Source organism: Lepisosteus oculatus, chromosome 14 (assembly GCF_040954835.1).
Source record: "Lepisosteus oculatus isolate fLepOcu1 chromosome 14, fLepOcu1.hap2, whole genome shotgun sequence".
NCBI lineage: Eukaryota > Metazoa > Chordata > Actinopteri > Semionotiformes > Lepisosteidae > Lepisosteus > Lepisosteus oculatus.
The window spans coordinates 46,793,689-46,807,087 of NC_090709.1; the positions used below are offsets into that span (position 1 = coordinate 46,793,689).

At 48.1% G+C, this 13,399-nt stretch overlaps 4 non-coding genes across 4 annotated transcripts; 2 read left to right on the forward strand and 2 right to left on the reverse strand.

Moving 5' to 3' along the window:
- Positions 1–7,667: 7,667 nt before the first annotated feature.
- Positions 7,668–7,739, reverse strand: trnah-gug (transfer RNA histidin (anticodon GUG)). The gene has a single exon. It is a non-coding gene; the product is annotated as a tRNA-His (tRNA).
- A 640-nt stretch (positions 7,740–8,379) lies between these two features.
- On the forward strand, positions 8,380–8,452 carry trnav-cac (transfer RNA valine (anticodon CAC)). Its single transcript has one exon. It is a non-coding gene; the product is annotated as a tRNA-Val (tRNA).
- Positions 8,453–9,068: 616 nt separating this feature from the next.
- On the reverse strand, positions 9,069–9,140 carry trnad-guc (transfer RNA aspartic acid (anticodon GUC)). Its single transcript has one exon. It is a non-coding gene; the product is annotated as a tRNA-Asp (tRNA).
- Positions 9,141–10,332: 1,192 nt separating this feature from the next.
- trnav-aac (transfer RNA valine (anticodon AAC)) lies at positions 10,333–10,405 on the forward strand. The gene has a single exon. It is a non-coding gene; the product is annotated as a tRNA-Val (tRNA).
- Positions 10,406–13,399: the final 2,994 nt, after the last annotated feature.

Sequence of the window (13,399 nt, forward strand, 5' to 3'; positions counted from 1 at the left end):
ACTCGCCTGACTGGGAGAGGAGGTCACACACTGTATTATTATTTTTGAGAGACAGGCTCACTGTCTGTTCCTCAGGCTGGGACAGGAGATCATAATCTGCTTTATTATTATTGAGAGACTGGCTCACTCCTGTCTGTTCCTCAGGTTGGGACAGGAGATCACACACTGTATTATTATTGAGAGACGGGCTCACTCCTGTCTGTTCCTCAGGCTGGGACAGTGGATCACATACTATATTATTATAACTGAGAGACAGGCTCACTTTCTATTCCCCAGACTGGGACAGAAGATCACACACTGTATTATTATTGAGAGACAAGCTCACTGTCTGTTCCTCATGCTGGGACAGGAGATCACATAGTTTATTAATATTATTGTTGAGAGACATGCTCACTGTCTATTCCTCTGGCGGGGGCAGGAAATGACACACTGTATTATTAGTTTTGAGAGACAGGCTCAGTGTTCCCCAGGCTGGGACAGGAGATCACACACTGTATTATTATTATTATTATTATTATTATTATTATTATTGAGATACAGGCTCACTGTCTGTTCCTCTGGCTGGGACTTGAGATCACACACTGTTCTATTATTATTGAGAGACAGGATCACTGTCTGTTCCTCAGGCTGGGACAGGAAATGACACACTGTATTATTATTATTGAGAGACAGGCTCGCTGTCTGCTCCTCAGGCTGGGACAGGAAGACACACACTGTATTATTATTATTGAGAGACAGGCTCACTGTCTTTTCCTCAGGCTGGGAAAGGAAGTCACACACTGTATTATTATTATTGAGAGACTGGCTCACTCCTGTCTGATCCTCAGGTTGGGACAGGAGATCACACATCGTATATGTTACGGATTCGGTAAGAGAAACCGAAACCAGTGAGAGAACCCACTTGCAGGAGCTGACAAAGCCAAGCCGTGATCCAAAGAAAGCCGTAGTCGAAGGAACGAGCCGAGAGTCCAGGGGAAGCCAGAGATCCAAAAGGGAACGAGTTACCGAAGTCAAAGCGTGATCCGAAATCGTAGACAATAGAGCAATCCGATAGTCCAGGGGTAGCCAGAGATCCAAAACAGAGCGTGAGTAACGAAGCCAAGCCGTGATCCGAAAAGCTGTAGTCAAAAGGGGAAAAACCGTAAACGGAAAGCCAAGAAGAACACTAGGTAGAAGAAGGAGTAGGGCAACCAGGAAGCTCGAAAGGGAAACCAATACTGAGCAAGGAGGTAGGGAAAGACATGTGCTTAAGTAGGATGAGACGGGGGTGTGGTGGTGAATAGGAAAACTGATAGGAAAACTTATTATTATTAGGATTATTATTGAGAGACGGGCTGACTGTTCCTCAGGCTGGGACAGGAGATCACACAGTTTATTCATATTATTGTTGAGAGACATGCTCACTGTCTGTTCCTCTGGTTGGGGCAGGAAATGACACACTGTATTATTATTATTGAGAGACAGGCTCGCTGTCTGCTCCTCAGGCTGGGACAGGAGATCACACACTGTTGTAGTGTGCTCTCACGAGGCACCAGTTCTGTAGGGGTTTGGGCATTTACTGGGACAATTATTAATTGTGGCAGTAAATCACAAAATTGATTCTTTTAATGGTCTTAGAATCCAACCATGCGATATAACTCAAAAAACGCACACACAGGTACTAATACACGAGGATACATTTATCAATATATGGAATATGCATGTAAACTTAACAGATCTTATCGTAAAGGTTATCAGAATACAAAAGATATATATTCATTCAGTTACAGTTACACATATCAAGAGGACATACGTTCAGTATATCATTCATTTAGAATCGTAATTGAACTTGTTTAAAACTTCTACATTAGATACTCAAAACAAGAACATAACTCTTAGGAATTAAATTGATATCAACTGGTTGGGATAACAATTGAATTATCGAGCAGTAATGCAGTGAAGTGGAATACTCATCCAATCTCTGGGGATTTAGGTCTCTTGCGGGCTCAATGGCTCCGTGCATGGCTGTGCTGTGTGGCTTGAGACGTTGCGCTGCTGATGCTCTCTGAAGACCGGCTAGTTAGTTTTGGCTGAAACTAGCGAAGTTTGTGCACAGGAGAAAAGATGACTGTGGGTCCCAGCAAGTCAGGAAGAAGACCAGTTCGTTCCTGATGAAGCGATAGTTCTGAATAGTGATTCAGCTGTCCACAGTTCCGACCTGTTCACGAGGCTTGCTGCTGGTGCTAACCTCGGGTGGATCCTTTGGTTACTCTCTGGCTACCTCCGCTCTCGACACTTAGAACAAAGCAAAGTTCTGGCACTCGGACACACTGGCCGTTCCGTGGTTGTCCAGGCTGAGTCTCAGGATGGTCAGGAGGCGCGCTGCGAGAATGTTCTGCCCTTGGGAGCCTTTCTGCTCCTAGGCCGTCCCGCCCTGGAATTATCTCACAGCCCTGGAATTCTCCTTTGAATTCCCTTTAGAATAGTCTTGGAGCTTTGTGTTGCCTGTTTTTACCTGGAGGAACTTCAGCTCGTTTATTGGATGAAAGTTTCATGGGCATCAGAGACCCACGTGGGTTACTCTGCCCTACCAGTCCCTGATTGGTTGATCAAGGTGAGATATGAGTCACTTACTCCTGACACTTAGGAATGCAGTCCAGATGTCCATCTGGCACTCCCTAGACAGATAGGCGCCAATGGATGCCCATTGATCATGATAGCCAGGCTAAGCTAAATGCATTCCCATTTGGGAGCTGTCCCTTATCAAAAGAAAACATCTTTAAATCAGCCTGCCTGAATAGCTTCTCTGTGGCTGCACCACAGAGATGAAGAGAGAGATGGGGCCTCATTTGGGAAAGCACAGCAACACTTAATTCTGTCTTATTAACAAGCATTGCCGCTATAATTAGTAGGAAGAAAGATACAATGTTTTGAAAATGTAATATGTTTTAAAGGATTAAAGGGAAAAGAAATACTTTATATACGCAAACTAATTCAACTGAGCTCCTCTAAACAATATCGCCTGAAGAATTGCCAAAGCACAGTGTATCAATTTGGGTGACACTGGGGGAAAAGGATGACAACATTGAAAACCACAAGGCTTATTTTCAACAACAAAATTTGTGCTTGAAAATATTTGACAAAAAAAGGAATATTACACGCACGGAAACCAATATTTACCACTAGGATAGAATGCAGCATAGAACAGTTGGATAGAAGGTTAGTGTAACTCTATAGTGCATCACAGAGGTCAGTCTCTTCCCCCTCATTATGCAGGCTGACTTCACTGTCCTCCAGCGATAGTCAGCTGTAATCACTGATGCAGACATGATGTTAATACTCTGACAGCATCTTGGCTGATTTGGTTAAAGTGTTTTCCTATTAAACAGGAGATTCTGCGTTCAAATCCCAGCAGTGTCTTTCTTCCTGTCTTGTCTTACAAAATGTATCACTATGGATGATTACATGCAGCTTGATTTTGTTTAATGCAAGTTTTCATTCCCTTTCTGATGGCTCTCTACAGTAATTTTTAAAAGTACTAATCGGGATGGATTACTGTACATATCCTCAGTAAAGGGGAATATATAAGTAGTGACTATCCAAATTGCATTTTTGTGTGAAACACATTTCAGAAAATCGAAAACCAATTTTCAAAACTCACAATAACAAGACAAAGGCAAAACATAAGTTCACTTGCACTTTATGCATATTTACCACAACCTTGCCTTCTGATCATAAAAAGTCTTAATTTTAATATAGCAGTTTTAAATGGGACATTCAGAACATGGCATATGAGAATATATGGTTAACCGAGGATGAGCAAAGGATGATCGCACTTTCTGGTTATTGCTATGAACCTACCCCTGGTTATAAAAATGTCTCAAAATTCTGACACTGAGGTGTGAGACACAATGTAACAGGCTCTCATAATCCCGAAATACAAGAAATTTTACTGTAGCGTTTTATAAATTTGACCCTGTGAACATTGCATGTCCCTCCTTCCTCATTACCAAAACATCTCAATGTCCCGGCACTATGTACATTTGTAATTACAACACTTCACTGTTTCATTTATGAGTTGTGACATTGTGAACATGGCATGTTAAAGTATATAGAAAATCTAGATCAGAATAGGCTAAATGCAATTCCTAGTGATTTATCATTTTCTTACTTTCTAAATGAAAACAATATTTTTTCAGTGATTATGACACTTCAGTATGACATAAAATATGCTTCAATGACAGAATAAATAAAAATAATAAATAATCATGGAAAAAATACCCAAAGTGGACATTCATAGTTGTGATTATAGAATGTTAGATATCGGGTGGGTAGCTGCGTCAGCATGCGTAGGCTGCAAAGGAACAAGTAAAGGACTATTCCTGCTGAAAAGAGAAGAAAAGAATCACAATGTTTCGGCTGTGGAGCCTTCTTCAGGTGTGAGAAAGACAGGGCAGTAAGCAAAGATAATTTTCTTTTTATCTTTGCTGAATGCAGTTTATCGCTGATGACAACATCAAAGACATTAAGGACATTAAGGAGTTTTTACGGCTAACAGCTCCACATCAACTTCCTTTCATAACTTTCATAACTAACCTCATCAGATCCTTCAACTCTTTTCTTGGGTGAATATGGTTTTCTGGGGAGTTGCGATGTTGGGCATACAGTAACTGGACATTTCCCGGTAATTCTGACACCTGTTAAGCACTCGCATTTCCTGCAAATATTAAAATGGTAAAGGTTTCGCTGAGAAATCCAATCGACCTTTGCGAAGACAATGTTTACATCGCAACAGAAACCTGTCCTTTGGTGGACTCAAACCACCGACTTTTCAGTTAACAACCGAATGCGCCACACAGACGGAATGGTGGGTTCGTGTCTCACATCACAACTTTCCGGTTAAAAAAAAATATTTTTTTGCCAGCTGGCAATATTTCTTCTGCACTGATAATCAAGAATTGAATTTAATTTCTCGCAAGCTGTGTGAATTTCTTGAAATACAAGTTTTCCAGAAAGGAAATGAATACATGCATTTAACGAAATCAAGCCCTTTGTGATAGTCCGAAATGGTACGTTATGTACCACAAGATAGAAAAAAAAACATGACTGGGATTTTAAGCTACTGTACGTGACCTATGGTACCAGACCGGGGTAAAGTTAGCTTGAAGTTCGAAAACGATTTTGGCACGCCTGTAGCGTTTACACGAAACCTCTTAGAATCGCGAGAATACTTGCTTTGTGCATAAAATACATTGTGAATGCTTTCTCAGCCTTTACTTTTTCGTTTATATTACATTTTTTGGACCAAGCACGAATATTCTTTTGTCCATATCTTCGCAACGGAAGCACAGAACGCCTTCAAACCAAATGCATTTTAAAGACCACGACGTGGATATTTCCACAGCCTCTACATCAAAGTATCAGTGAGCTAATTATCTTTTTTTAAACCTCCGGTTTTTCATCGATGAGTAATTACGCACTAACTGGAACCCGGGGGACCGCTGTATACACAAGTTCACAACGCGAGAAATACTGTTCAATACGGCTTCATGCGAAAAACCCGTATATGACCATAGGCAACAGAATAGCGCAGTCTCCAATTACTCAGACTGTAAGCACGCGAATAAAGCTTTGTCTGAATTCTCAAACCCTTCCTTTACGTCCTGTTTTCATTCAGGTAAGAGTCAACTATATGCAAAATACTACTGACAGCAAGAAGATTAAAATATTCTTTACTCAGCAGCTTATTAAAAACAGCTACCATGATGTTCAAACCGATTTTTTACACAGAACACTGACACAGCTTTGCGTTCTGAATCTCTTTTTCTCGTGTGTTTATTTAATGTGGCACAATGTACTGGGATAGGGGTATTCTGTTCACAAACCAATAGCATTTAAACCACAGCACCCACAATGCTGCAAGTAAGTGTTTTGCACACTAAGCAGAGAGCGATGTCTTCCTCGTTAGTATAGTGGCAAGTATCCCCACCTGTCACGCGGGAGACCAGGGTTCATCAGGACATGCATTGAAGTGAAAGCAGGATGCGCTGTGACATGCACTGTGCAGACCCGCCACACTAAGAGGTGAGTGGGTCTGTTCGATCACAGCGCTAGGCGAATCCCTAAACAGTGTGCGTGCAACAAACGAAACGGGCCTGTTTCCGCCCGGTTTCGATCCGGGGAAATCGGGCCCAGTAGTGGCGGGATCTGTACAGTGCATGTCGCAGCGCTTCAATGTGCTTCCTGATGTCCTACCCCGAGTGCAGAAAAGACAGCATCCACAGCAACAACAGCTCAGGTCTCTGCACAGGAGCTAAGCTGCCCTCATCTCCTCTGCTCTGCGGCTCCTGCGGAGTGGAGTCCTGCCTGGAGCCGTGTTTGCAGGCTGTGGCTCCCCGCGCCCTGTCTGTGCGTCATGTCCAAGAGCTCCTGGGAGGAAGAGAGAGCCCTCCCACTCGGGGGCTTTTCCACGGTCTGTGTGAGGAGGGGCGGGTGTGTCCAGTAGCTTATCGAGCGGAAGCCTGGGGCGGCGGAGAGCTGTAATCGTGCAGACCTTGAGGTGTCACCTCTTTGTCTGCTTTCCCGCCCCCCCTCCGCCCAAGCTCTGTTCCAAAGTAGCCCGTCAACCCCTCACACCTGCACTTGTCACAACCTAAGGTGCGGTCATGAGACACCCATGGGGTGTCGTTCTGTTCTTGCTAATTGTTTCCTGCCCGTCGCAGGCAGGAGTCAATGCGAGGAAGATGCGCTGGACAGAGCTCAGAGGGCGCAGCTGGGTGGCTTTCCTTCTGAGTGACGTTCCTGCAACACTCTCCCGCTACTCTTGGTGCGCTCATGCCACAACACAGGAAGGCTGGAGCAGGTGGCTGTGGGCTTTGCGCACTGCCGAAATAGCTCAGTTGGGAGAGCATTAGACTGAAGATCTAAAGATCCCGGGTTTCGGTATTTTGTTTCATCGCGCCCTTTGTTCCTCTCTCCAGCGCCCCCTGCCTAAAGTGACGCGTCCCTTTCTCAGCCCGAAACGCAAGCGAGACACCAGCAGCGGTCCCATCAAGTTTCCGTAGTATAGCGGCTAACACGCGAAAGGTCCCCGGTTCGAGACCGGGTGGAAACAGCCTCGTTTTGCACGCTCCTGTACTTCACAGAGGTCTTGAGCGACCGCTCATTTGTTCCCAATGTATTTCCGGTGCCTTCGTGCACTCTTGTACCAAACGCACGTTCCTTCTGTACGCGGAGCCGATCATTTGCAATTGGGCTGTGCCGACAGACCAGGACGAGCTCTGTCGGCTCAAAAGCAGCGCAGGACCTGCAAGAACAACAGAAAGATTAGCATCCAGCGGGGGCCTCTTAGTGAGCCCAAGAGCTCATCAAGAATCGGCTCCAGCAACAGGGCTGGGCGCATTGTTCCATTCTCCGCCCACTCTCGGTGTAAACAAGTCCCTCCTGGTCTCTGCTTGAAATGCACTTTCCTGCGTTTGCTTTGGTGTAACTGGCTTCCCCTGCATGGGCGAATGTGAAGAAGATCCTTAGTAAGTCATTGAAGAAAACCGAGAAGAGGTCGGAGTGGCCTCTGTCGTTCATCAACGATCCAGTCAGGCAGTACTCCTCTGTAAAGCGCCGTTCGTTCACATCGATTGGCTTTTTTTTGCCTTCATTCGTGCGAGTAGTAAAAGCAGACGCCCCTATTCTGCCGTGACCCGGATTCGAACCAGGGTTGTTGCGGCCACAACGCAAAGTACTGACCACTATACTATCACAGCGAGTTACCGAGACACACGCGGCAGGGCGGAAAGGGCTGTGCTCTCTTCGTGTGACATAATTCGGAAAAGTCCTGACAACTCTCTTGCGTGTTTTCTCATATTTATGAAGTTTGCTTGCATGATGCCGGGAACAGCATGGTTGTTCGCTGCCATATAGTCTAGCGGTTAGGGTTCCTGGTTTTCACCCAGGCGGTTCGACTCGGTTTTGCCTCCTGCTTTCCAAAAGATCAGCACCGTGTACGAAAGAGCCGCATTAAAACTACTCGAACGTGCAAAACGTGCGAGAAGAGGGGGAGCTTGTTTCCAACCGAAACTTCTCGCGTGTGAGACGAGCTGATCATCGCTGTGGGAGGGTTACTCTGGTAGACAGGGCTGACCTTCGGCAATAGGATTTATAGTCTCCAAGATGATATTTGCACTTTCTGGAGAGGCGATTTTCTCCACTTCAGTAGCCCGATTTCGTCGATTGCGTGGAGAGGGCTGTAGAATGTGGCGCCGCCTTTCCTGCTCCGTCCATGACAGGCGTGCTGGTCTCTGGAGAGAGAGCACGGTCCATCAGCGCACTCCAATAAAGGCACTGGAAGCAGCTGAATCGCATTGGTGAAGCTCAGCGCTGGGCCGCTGGGCACGTCTTACCACCGTTTCCGTAGTGTAGTGGTTATCACGTTCGCCTCACACGTGAAAGGTCCCCGGTTCGAAACCGGGCGGAAACAGACATCTTTTGTCGCCAGGCACAAAAGGGGATTGGGGGTTCGCCTAGCGTTGTAATCGAACAGACCCACTCACCTCTTAGTGTGGCGGGATCTGCACAGTGCATGTCACAGCGCATCCTGCTTTCACTTCAATGCGCGTCCTGATGTACCCCAGTCTCCCGCGTGACAGGTGGGGACAGGTGAAAGGTCCTATACTAACGAGGAAGACATCGCTCTCTCCGACCCCCGGCATCGTGTCCCGACCCACCGTGCTGGAAGCCGACGCGTGCTGTGATTCCTTTACGGAGCAGAAATGACAACCGAGGAGCCGAGAGATCATTTCAGCATTTCGCGTCTGAACGGAAAACATAAACGACCAACTCGGAATGACTTGCCTTTGACGCTTCTCAAAGCGTTCTTTGTGCATCGAACAGACCCACTCACCTCTTAGTGTGGCGGGATCTGCACAGTGCATGTCGCAGCGCTTCCTCCTTTCACTTCAATGTGCTTCCTGATGTCGAGTCGTGTGCCGTGCGGAGGCTCTGAAAGCGAGAGCAATGAAAAGGTGCACGACGCTGTGAAAGAAAACAGAGAAGTGAAAGGCAGTCATTTCTCTAAGGAGGTGAAAGAAAAGCTACTCCCCGTCGGGGAATCGAACCCCGGTCTCCCGCGTGACAGGCGGGGATACTTACCACTATACTAACGAGGAAGACATCGCTCTTTCCAACCCCCGGCATCGTGTCACGACCCAGCATGCTGGAAGCCGACGCGTGCTGTGATTCCTTTACGGAGCAGAAAAGACAACCGAGGAGCCGAGAGATCATTTCAGCATTTCGCGTCTGAACGGAAAACACAAACGACCAACTAGGAATGACTTGCCTTAGACGCTTTTCAAAGCGTTCTTTGTGCACGACGACTGCGCCGCCTAGCAGATACAAATGGGTTGTACAACTTTGAACTAGCAAATGGAAGAGGGCTAAGCCCCCTCTCTTTTAGCCCAGGTTCGATCTGTCTCCCAGAATCACCAGGGCGCACGCACACACACCCGTGCCGTTGAAGTGCTCTGCTTCATTTCTAAGGGCATCTCAACATTCACTCCTACCCCGAGTGCAGAAAAGACAGCGTCCGCAGCAACAACAGCTCAGGTCTCTGCACAGGAGCTAAGCTGCCCCCATCTCCTCTGCTTTGCGGCTCCTGCGGAGCGGAGTCCTGCCTGGAGCCGTGTTTGCAGGCGGCGGCTCCCCGCGCCCTGTCTGTGCGTCGTGTCCAAGAGCTCCTGGGAGGAAGAGAGAGCCCTCCCACTCGGGGGCTTTTCCACGGTCTGTGTGAGGAGGGGCGGGTGTGTCCAGTAGCTTATCGAGCGGAAGCCTGGGGCGGCGGAGAGCTGTGATCGTGCAGACCTTGAGGTGTCACCTCTTTGTCTGCTTTCCCGCCCCCCCTCCGCCCAAGCTCTGCTCCAAAGTAGCCCGGCAACCCCTCACACCTGCACGTGTCACAACCTAAGGTGCGGTCATGAGACACCCATGGGGTGTCGTTCTGTTCTTGCTAATTGTTTCCTGCCCGTCGCAGGCAGGAGTCCATGCGAGGAAGATGCGCTGGACAGAGCTCAGAGGGCGCAGCTGGGTGGCTTTCCTTCTGAGTGACATTCCTGCAAAACTCTCCCGCTACTCTTGGTGCGCTCATGCCACAACACAGGAAGGCTGGAGCAGGTGGCTGTGTGCTCTTTGCACCGCCGAAATAGTTCAGTTGGGAGAGCGTTAGACTGAAGATCTAAAGATCCCGGGTTTCGGCATTTTGTTTCATCGCGCCCTTTGTTCCTCTCTCCAGCGCCCCCTTCCTAAAGTGACGCGTCCCTTTCTCAGCCCGAAACGCAAGCGAGACACCAGCAGCAGTCCCTGCAGGTTTCCGTAGTGTAGCGGCTATCACGTTCGCCTAACACGTGAGAGGTCCCCGGTTCGAGACCGGGCGGAAACAGCCTCGTGTTGCACGCTCCTGTACTTCACAGAGGTCTTGAGCAACCGGTCATTTGTTCCCAATGTATTTACGGTGCCTTCGTGCACTCTTGTACCAAACGCACGTTCCTTCTGTACGCGGAGCCGATCATTTGCAATTGGGCTGTGCCGACAGACCAGGACGAGCTCTGTCGGCTCAAAAGCAGCGCAGGACCTGCAAGAACAACAGAAAGATTAGCATCCAGCGGGGGCCTCTTAGTGAGCCCAAGAGCTCCTCAAGAATCGGCTCCAGCAACAGGGCTGGGCGCATTGTTCCATTCTCCGCCCACTGTCGGTGTAAACAAGTCCCTCCTGGTCTCTGCTTCAAATGCACTTTCCTGCGTTTGCTTTGGTGTAACTGGCTTCCCCTGCATGGGCGAATGTGAAGAAGATCCTTATTAAGTCATTGAAGAAAACCGAGAAGAGGTCGGAGTGGCCTCTGTCGTTCATCAACGATCCAGTCAGGCAGTACTCCTCTGTAAAGCGCCGTTCGTTCACATCGATTGGCTTTTTTTTTGCCTTCATTCGTGCAAGTAGTAAAAGCAGACGCCCCTTTAGGGAGCCTGTCAGCACCCGGCGTTTTCCCCTTCTGTAAGCTCTCCATAGCCTCTCAGCTCTTCTACTGTCAAATCCCCTTCAAGTACTTCCCTATCTTCTTCACTCAAAACGTTTTCTAGCTTTGAGGTAAAAAAATGAATTTCTTCATCCTTTACCTCTGTAGAGCTGTACAGTCTTGAGTAGAAGTGTCACGCCCTCTGCAGCCAGAGGGCGGTCCTTCTATGTCCTATCCCTAGTTTCTGGTCTGCTGTCCTTCCTGTCCCTCTCTTTCCCTTGGCTAAATATTTCAGGGTCTTGCACTCTGTCCTCGCTCAGCACTGACGTTCGGATGTCCTGAGACCCGCCTAGCACCAGGGCGCCCCACGTCCGCTCCCTGAGGGCACAGGTTTCTATACGGCATTCCTGAACTCTTTGCACTAATGAGCCCGGGCCTTTTTCCCGTATCGCCGCTAAGCATATGGGTCTTTTTCCGCCCTCCTGCTCCCCACGGTTAGTCCCCTTGGACGTCCGTGACAAGAAGGCCTCGATGCAGGAGAGGATAGCACTCGGCTCTGTTCTCTCTCTTCCCTCCTCATCAACTACACTTTCCATGACAGAATTGGAGCCTACCACTTTCCTGAAAAAGAAGCAAGTACACTTCTCATTTTCTTCCAAGAACTGCACTCTGCTTCTTAACAGCACTCCTCGACTACTTTCTTCCGCTATGCTCCGGACATCCTTTTTTAAAAGGGTGATATCCTCGAGCACATTGAAGCCACTGTCTCGTGTAGAGACGCTGCAGCTTCCTCTGTTTCCTGGCTAGCACTCTTCTCCGTCTGGCAGCAGCCTTCCTTCCCTCAGCCATGAAAAAGGCCTTTGTCCTCACCTTCACCTCCTCCCACCACTCTCCTACTGACTCGTACAGACACTGCAAGGACAGCCACTGTGATAGTTTCTCCTTGTAGCGGGATACTACCCCCTCATTCTCTAGCAGCTTTGTGTTGAGTTTCCAGAGGCCTGGGCCAAAGACAGTCCCGCCCTGGAGTTCCACTCTACACCCTAAAGCCTGATGATCTGAGAAGAAGACAGGCTGAAGAGTGACCCCAACAACTTTCACTCTCTCTGAGACAAAGCAATAGTCAATTCTGGAGCTGCTATTCCTCCCTGACCATGTATATCCTGCTATTGTGGGATATATACATCTATATGTGTCTGAGAGTTTAAAGTCTTGAACTAAGTTTTGCAGGGCCAGTGAGCTGGAATCCAATTTTATCGGAGAGCTAGACTGCCTATCTGTGTGCTCTAAGATACAATTAAAATCCCCTCCCACTATCACGTCTGTGCTACATAACAATAGGGGAGAGAGTGCTTTGAGTAGCTCCACCCTTCCTCCAACGTCAGTAGGACAATACACATTGATTAGACGCAGGTTAACGGTCCCCCATTCCACATCCACACACAGCAACCTGCCATCTATGACCCTCTGAATACTTTTCAATTTGAATGCCCATCCTTTGAAAAGAATGGCCACGCCAGAGGTTCTGTTGTTATTGTCCCCTGACCAATCAGAAGGCCCTTTATCCCACCTATCTTCAAAGCTTTTATACCTCTCTTGATTTACTTCTTTTTCTTTTTCTTCTTACCAATTTCCTGCCAGCCATCCTCTGAATGAGCCTTCATCAGGGTGGCAGCAGTAATAGCGTTCACGGAGTCCATTTCAAGGAAGGGGGTAGAGGGAGGGGTGGAGGGGTTCCAGCTGTCCCCATCGCCATGCTCTCCTTCCTCCTCGCTCGGGGAGAAAACAGAGTCATTTTTCCTTTTCCTCAAGTCCAGCTCCTGGGAGCACTGAGGGGAAAGGGGTGCAGCCGATGCACCAGTCTCCTCTTCCCCCTCACCCACCAGCTGCTGCAGATCCTCCTTGATGGACTGGCTGGACCCGCTCCACCGGGAGGCCCCACACTGGCCCTCGTTCTGAGGAGCAGGAGTGGGGGAGGGGTCCTCGCTGTTCTCGGGGGTTTTCAAACCCTCGTGCTTGTCTGGTGCAGTCTGCAGTTGTGGGGGCGTAGTGGATTTCTCTTCCACCGGCCCCGGAGCCACAGCAGGACTGATCCTGGCTGGAGGCTGAGAGTCTTTGTCCAACAAGGGTTCTTTGTTTGACTTGTTATTTGCTTTGGATTTTCAGGCCGGTTTGGCTGAAACAAGCACTGCCTCATCCTTTCTCATTTTGAGTTTATTGGCGTAGGCGTGAGGGCAGTTCTTAAAAACGTGTCCTTCCAAGCCACATAAATTGCAATTTGGCAGCATTGAACAGTCAGAGGCTAAATGTCCCTGTTTGCCACAGGTCATGCAGCATTTCACAGTGCAGGACGATGCCAGGTGTCCCACAGCACCACAGCGCTGACACACCTTTGGTTGTCCCACATAAAAAACATAGCCATTG